The sequence below is a fragment of the Pinus tabuliformis genome, chromosome 9, assembly GCF_031772625.1.
Source record: "Pinus tabuliformis cultivar Carrire ecotype Pingquan chromosome 9, CPIR1, whole genome shotgun sequence".
NCBI lineage: Eukaryota > Viridiplantae > Streptophyta > Pinopsida > Pinales > Pinaceae > Pinus > Pinus tabuliformis.
Genome location: NC_142307.1, coordinates 1,098,017,468 through 1,098,025,503, shown reverse-complemented (window position 1 = coordinate 1,098,025,503; position 8,036 = coordinate 1,098,017,468). Strand labels below are relative to the sequence as shown.

General features: G+C 41.7%; 1 pseudogene; it reads left to right on the top strand.

Annotated features, from left to right (window-relative positions):
* Positions 1 to 654: 654 nt before the first annotated feature.
* LOC149152502 (F-box/kelch-repeat protein At5g15710-like) overlaps positions 655 to 8,036 on the top strand; it is a 70,439-nt pseudogene continuing 63,057 nt past the window's right edge.

Below are 8,036 nucleotides of genomic sequence, written 5' to 3'. Positions count from 1 at the left end.
CATGACACAACAGATAGAATAAGACGGGCTAGACATCCTGAGATTGTAGTTAGTCATCATGGTTTGATTAGACTAATTGTTAGTCATAGTCTAGCCCAACAAAATCTAATTTGGGATTATTTTATAGCACCGCTAGAGATAGGGACAAACCCTATAGTCCAAACCCTTGCAACCATGGAAATTGAACCTCAGAACCCTGTTTCAAAGAGGAAGAGGACCGCTCATTCAAAAATTGGACCTCATAAGTGCAGACAATCTGCGAGGTTGAACCCAGTCCAGAGGACGTTTGTAGATCCTTAGGGTAGCGCCGAACGACCGGTGGAGCCATCCATTCCAATTAATGTACAAGACTCTGAGTCAGAATCAGAGGAAGAACATAATTCTGAGCCAGAAAATGAAGCAGGACCTCCTCAAACACCACCTATGAGCCCCCAAGATGATTTCTTACAAGACTTTGAGGAGGGGATGGCCCAGGTCTTGGAAAATTTAAATGCATACATGCAACCTGGAGGATCACTTGATCCAAACCTGACTGAAGCCCAATCCTCAGAAGGTTCTGGTCACACAAAATTTTTTCCTTCCCTAGACACTGTACATCGGGAAGAGGAAATGGACAAAGAAGTAATGCATGAATCCGATAACTAGTCAGGTGACATGGCTATATTGGAACGCAACCAAGACAAGCACCAGGAACCCTTAGAAACAGAGGGTATTGATAAACCTATTTCTATAAAGGATGCTCCTCAGAAAAGCGAGTAGTTGAAACAAAACTAAAGAAGATGAGGAAGAAATACCAAAAGCTTCAGAAGACTATTAGAAGGATACATCAGAAATTGAAAGAAACTGAAAATAGAGAGGCCCAGAGCACTACTCCTGAGGTAGTCACTGTGGCCACACAAACAGAAACATGTGAGGGTAGGGCAATAGACACCCAAACCGAACCTATTTCTGCTCAGACAGTAGCCACCCAAACAAATTTGCATGCAGACTTAATGGATACAACAGTTTAGATGGAGGGTTGGCCCTCCCACAATAAAATAACTTAGACGAAGGGTTGGTCCTCCTATAATAAAAGAACTCAGACCAAGAGTATACCATCTCCCAACATAGGTACCCAGACAAAATAAATAATCATTAACTCTCGATCATGCAATGATCATATTCTTTCAGAATTACAAGAGGAGCTGGCACAAGCCCAACTTGCTTTAGATTAATGTAAGATGGAGATAGTTCCTTTGCAAAGGTATGAGGGGTTGTAGAAGCAATGTAGAGAATTGACCATAACTAAGAATGAAACTTTTGATAATTCTAGACAGGAGGAAGAAAAGAAGAGGAAAATAAAAGCCAAACTAGATAAGGTCGTGGGCTAGGTCGATGCTATTTGCTCTTTATACTTTGATGTCTTATCTTGCAGGTCTCTTGCCACAAATTATGCTCTGCTTTTATTAGAAAGATATTTTATGTTGAAGATTAAAGCTATTAAGGCTGGAAAGTTAGTTGAATTGAAGACAACTGACGAATTCATAAACTGTTGTAAGGAGCATGGGACAAAGGTACAACGTCTCCTTTGTGAATTATATTTGCACAATTTTGTATTAGAAGGGGAGGTGGATAATAATCCTAGTCCTTTTGTTGGGGATATTCAGTTCCAGGCCTTTATTTCTTTTGTAGTAAACCAACTCAAGTGGTCTAAGGCTTATAATGCCTTTCAAAGAAAAGAACATGGACTGAATTTGTGGGTAAGGAGTGAACCTACACACCCCTTGAAACTTTTTATTAAACATAAAAGCCTCATGACAAAGGAGGGTGTAACTAAGATTTTGGGGCCTATACATAAAGAAATCGTGCAAATGGGAAGGGAGTGTTTCTTATCCATTCAAGAAAGATACTTGATTACATCCAAGAAGAGATGGACAATCTTAACCAATAGTATCAAGGACAGTGAACCATTTAATTACAGGAATTTTAAAGCTACCGTAGGCCGTTTTGTCACTTACATCAATATTATCTTAAGGGAAGGACCATATTGGTTGGGATGTCAATTTAAGAGTCCTATTATTTGGTACCCACTTGAAGGATACCGTTCTAATTATGAGTTGCCTGAAGGTCATGTGTTATAGAAATTTTTGTGCCTTACAGCATTGAGCATGAAATGTCCATAATCTAAGGGATCCAAAGTCCCTAAACATGTTGTTCCTACCCCTAGAGGAACAAGGCTAACAAACCACAGCAATTCACAGAAGTTCTCCACCAAAAAATTGCTCAAAACAAGTCAATTCAGGATCATTTCACTGGCTACACTAGCTATCTGCGCTGAATGTCAAAGACAACACTGGCTACTTGCATTGAATGTCAACTAGAACAAAGGCTACCTGCGCTGAACGAGAGTGGACAAGTGGTAGGCTCATTTCTCAAGGTGTCAAGACCCAGGAAGCTTCCAAAATGACACTTGCCTCAGGGAATTCGACTGGTGATGAGTAAGAGGTTCCAAATCTCCAAGTGGAAGCAAGAACCTCCAAGTGGACTCAAGAACTGATAGAGGGAGAGGACACTAGTCAGATCTCAAGCTGACTCATCCTCTCTCCAAACATCTATATATGGATCTCTCCTCCATGAGATCTAGGGAGGCTGGAATTTTGTGATTGCAAAGAATTGCTGTTGGTTTGAGACTGGAATCATTGAGTGCTTAATGCTTTGAAGGGGCTGAAGATAGGAATTCCATTTGCTGGGAAGGAGATGCTGGATTGGAGCCCTCTGGGTTGTATCTCTTCCTGAACCTTGTTATTCATCAATAAAGCTATCTTGGTTTCTCCTATATGCTGATGTATTTTGATGTATGAATGTATTAGTGTATTTGGTTTATTTCTAATCCTAAACTAGTTATGAATGTGAACATCTGTCTTTGTGTAGTGTTCTTCTCTTGTCTCAAGTAGCTGTTCTCTTGTCGCAAGTAGCTGTTCGCTTGTGATCTTGCAGGAAGTTGTAGCTGGATAAGCAAGAAGGCAAGTAGCTTTGAACACCCAAAGAGAAGGGAGATTGGATCTAGGGACAAACGGAAGACACCGGTAAGTCTATTGATCTCTCTTCTTTCACATTTCATAAAGGAAGAAACCAGTATAGCTGTACTCGTTTGTTGCTAAGGCACTGTCACACCTTAGGTGGATAGGATCGTCCTGCATAGGCATTTTTCCCCACAACAAATTGGCGACTCCGCTGGGGATATTTGTTTAGTCATTTTATTTGTGTTTCTATCATTGTTTGCATCATAGACTTGACAACAACAATCGAACTGCATCTTTCCCGGATGCAAAGTAGAAAGTTGCTGCTTTGATCCAATTACTGGACTTGTCTATGATCTTAACAATGGATTCACAAATGATTTGATGATCCTTGTGATAGATCTTAGTAGCCTTCAAAGCATCCCTTTGATTACACCTTGCTTGTTGCTTTTATTTGGCCTGAAACAGTTGATTGAGTAGCAAACTGTGACCCAGAACCTGAGGGAAACGAGAGTTTCTCCTTCAACGCAGACCCAGTGAAGGGATTCTGCATTTCAACGCAGGTCCCGTGAAGGATACCTGCGCTGAATGTCAAAACCCCTGTGTTGAACCTACGCTGAACCAGTTTGCTCTTGTACAGCCGGGGTTCTCTGCTCTGTTTTGCCCTATTTTGATCTCTGTTTTTTGCAGCCTGTAACCAGCATAGGTACCAGTCTAAAAACCCCTTTTCTCTACTTAGATTCCGCCTCCTTTTGTACAAAATGACTGTGAGTGTTTTTATGTGTTTGTGGCGTCATTTAGAGTTTTCCTTTGCATGAGTAAAATAGTCATCCTGTAGCCTTTGATTCAGATCTGATTGATTGTGATCTTAGAAGAGAGTTCATTGGCTGTTTGCAGATTGATTATTTTGCTTATTGGTTTGAATTTGTCTCTTTGAAGTGTCGAAACAAGTCTTTATTTCGAAAATCGTTAAGTGTTGTAATCTCTTCTATCTTCTCTGATTTCGAAAAAGTAAACTTGTTTGTATTGATCATTTAAAAGCGAATTCAAAGTTGTACAAAAAGCTTTCTTTGTAGGCATCAATACTAAGAAAGCAGAAAACAAACACCTGCATTGTGCATTTACATTTGATAGTTTGCATGTTGGATTTAGGAAAAGTGCATTAGAGTGTGCTGATTGCTCTTTGAGAAAAGATGGTGTCTTTCTTTTCCCTTAGTAGCTAGGATTTTCAAAGTTGAAAAGATATAAAGCTTGCTTATCATCTTTAGACTACATTTAGGAATTTGTATCATACATCTCGTGGTGAACCTTGAAAGGCAAACTTTAAAAAGATCAACCTAAAATAAATTGAATGAACTTAACAACGCTTTGTAACATAACGCACAACATAGAGGTCTAGGCTAGAGACGTGTTTCGGCGTCGTTAAGCCTGGTGACTGTCGATCTCGTAGAAGGTGGGTGATTCCTCCTGAGAGACGATAGCGCCAGTACGGATTGTGCTCCCACGTACCGTCGCGTATATATTGGGAGACCCCTATAGGCATAAAAACTTTATCCTTAGGAAGCCGTGTCAGCCGCCCTACTGATCGCAATGCACTGAACACAACATTCAGGAAGATTGACCGCCCGTACCCTAAAAAGTATTCTGTGGTTTTGCGAAAAGTTTGGTACACCCTCTGCCTAGAACTCCAGAGCAGTTCCTTTTGGCCTTTTTCAGACTCTATAATGGAAAAAGTCCATCCGAGCATTTGTCACTTCAGGCTCGTTAAAACATCGAAGGAGACTAGAGTCATCTTTAGCTTTTTCTCGACTCTTTAAAATTGAAAAAGCAAGTTGTGTCTAAAGCGTCGTTAAAATTTATTTTAAACGGAAAAATCACCCTTTTATTCTTGCGTTGATCTTTAAGTTGAAAAATGGAGCACACCAACCAAGGAATTCCCCTTGGTGGAAATCCTAGTCCCTTCTCCTCTTGGGGAGATGTTGGTGTGCCCCACATGGCCACATTGTCGCTTCCAGGACTGACAATTGGCCTGCCAGTTTGGCTCTTTTCAACCAATGTCGTTCAGAACACCACCATTCCTGAACAATCGAGTCAACAGTTAGACCAGACTAGAGTTGCCCACCAGCCTTCTACTTCATCTTCCTCTCCTCCTTCTTCTTCGCTTGACGGAACTGGTAAAACAAAAAACCAGATTCCTAAGGAGAAGAAGGAAAAGAAGAAGAAAGAGAAGAAGAAGAAGGAGCCAAAGGTGACTGGGGGCAAACAAGTGTCGTCTGACAAAAATCCACACACAGCACTGACAAGGCCTAAATCGCCATGTGTCATATGCAAGGGAGACCACTTCCATAGAGATTGTCCCTGTATCCCTCGAATACTAAGGGACTGGTCTCCCCGTTTGCACAAGTCGGTAGCATCAACCTCTGATAGCCATGTTGACTGCTCACCGTCAACTAGTGAAAGTGAAGTCACAGGACAGAGAGGGAAATCTAGATTTCCCTGCAAACTGTGTGAAGGCGATCATGCCATCCACCGTTGTCCCTTCTTAGACGAGGCTAAAAGAGTTCTGGAAGATCGCCCGATTTTACGAGCGCAACTTCCTCCTGGATATCAAAAACTCCTGCCAAGTCCTTCACTAGTTGAGAACCCGGCTGACCCACCCAGATGGTCAGCTGAAGCACCTATCATTGAAGATGAACCGTCTGGATCCATGCCTGACGAAAGTCAACAGGTTGATACGGCAGTTGACCCGGTTTTGCCTTTAGAGGCTCTATCTTCGAATGATACCATCACAGAGGAGAATAAAGACGACACCGTCCAAATTCTCTTCATCAACACTGACTCTGATGAACAAGGGGGCAATGCCCCCATTCCTTTATCGCAGGAAGGAAGTTCGTCAGAGCGATATCTGGCCATTTATTCGGTCCCACCACCAAGCAACCTGGTTGTGTCCTTTGACTGGAACCAACTATGCAGACCCCGGTTGCCAGCAAGCATACCATTCAGAATTATCGTTCAAATATACATAATGGTAATGGCTGGCACTATCATTGATGAGGGGGCATCTGTGAGTATCCTTTCCGCTATTGCTTGGAAAGCGCTTGGTTCGCCAGCGCTTTTACCTGAAATGAAAAATCTATCAGGTTTTGATAAAGGAACCAGTCGACCTTTAGGGATCCTCCCCAATGTGCCTATAACATTGAAAGGGAAGACCGTTCAAATGAACGTGATGGTCGTTCAAGGACCCTTGGATTATAACCTACTCCTTAGACGAGACTATATATATTGCATGGGAGCTATAGTCTCCTCACTCTTTAGAGTAATGTGTTTTCCGCATGAAGGAAGAGTGGTCAAGCTCGTGGACCAACTTTCATTTCCCGGATCACGCATCGCAAATAGTCATATACCATCCCTAAATGGTCTATTCATGCAAGAAGTGTCTCAACCCACAGTTTGTCCTCCTGATGAGCGCGAGTAATCCGGGAGGATATGACTAGAACCCAGGGGGCATGCGTCCTGCCCTGCTTCGGCAGGAAAACTTTGGGTATAGAGTAGGTTTCCGTGGGAGAATATGACTAGTCCGTACCCCGTCCGTGATTGGAAGAGGGGTTGTTCTAGAATAAGATTCTCTTGTCAAAGTTATGTGAGAGGGCGGGTCTCATCACTCACCTTTGTTTATCTCGGTAGACATCACCGAAGAAGTGTTTTGTTGAAAGAATAACAGAACAATCTTTGGGTAGCCTGAAAGAGGTAGGCCTCTCCTGGTAAAACAAATGTTTTATCTGCAAATTGAGGGGTAACCTTGAAATCATACTTTATACCTGGGGGCATGCAAACCTTTTGGAGTGCAAGCAAAGAGCGGTTATTTATCTGTTTTTTGGGTTAGCCGTTTCCTAACTTTCATAAAGAAAGGATGCGGAGCAAAGCTTAGTGAGATGAAGCGCCATAAAAAATAGAATCTTGATGAGACACTCTTATCATATGATTGGGTAATCGAGCAGTTTTAGCATAAAGTTCATGCTTGTTAAAAAATAAACGCAAGATCCGAGCAGTTTTAGCGCATAGTTCATGCTCGTTAAAAAATAAACATAAGATCGAGCAAATGTTTCCACCCGCGTTTAAGCTCGTTAAAAAATGAACTATCCCGGTAAATAACCACTGTGAATGTAATATAATCAGCTGTTAAAGCCTTGGTCGTGTTTGCACCGTCACCTCCACTTTTCATTTGGCCGATCGTTCACCTCCATATGATTGTTTACCCATTTTGAGGAACAACTGCGAAGAGTGATTTCACCTAGCCATCCTTGTGACACTGCCGTGATTGGAAAATTCCAACCTGTACCTGGAATCAGCTGCTATCCCTGTTTATCACTCGTTCCTCAAAAGACGAGTCTTCTTTAAGCTCTTTTCAATTGACTCGTAAAATATGAAAAGATTGCCGAGTTTTGGCCTTCCAGCTCGTTAAAGCGACCGGAATGGCTATCCCTCCTTTAGATTTTAATCTTTTTGAACCTGAGGGATTATTGCACAAAAAGATCGAGCGCTTGTTTTGTTCGGCTCGTTAAAATTATCGAAAAATCATCCCTTCTGTATTGTTTTATACTTTTTCAGACTTAAGGGATTAGATGACGAAAAAGGAATTTTGGAGTTGACTTTATGTACCTTTTCAGACTCTCTAAAAATGAAAAGGACTGAGTTATCCTTGTCGTTAGACTCGTTAAAATCATTAAATAGCGACAAACTTGTCTTTAGACGAGAACGAGTTTCACTATCGCTAGGTTCGTTAAAACATAGCGATGGGCTTGCCCGAAGGGCAGGTTATAGAACAAGCATATGTTATCCTCCTCAAGCTTGACAAAAATAAAGAGGTACTGGTCAGCAATGACTGGGGAAAAATTGGGAGAAACCAAAGAAAACTTTGATGGTAGCAAGTCGCTCTTGAACATGACAATTTTCCTCCATACCACAATCGAGTTGGGTTGTTTCATTCACCGGTCACATCACCATGGTCTTGCCATACCATCCATATTTGGGGTAATG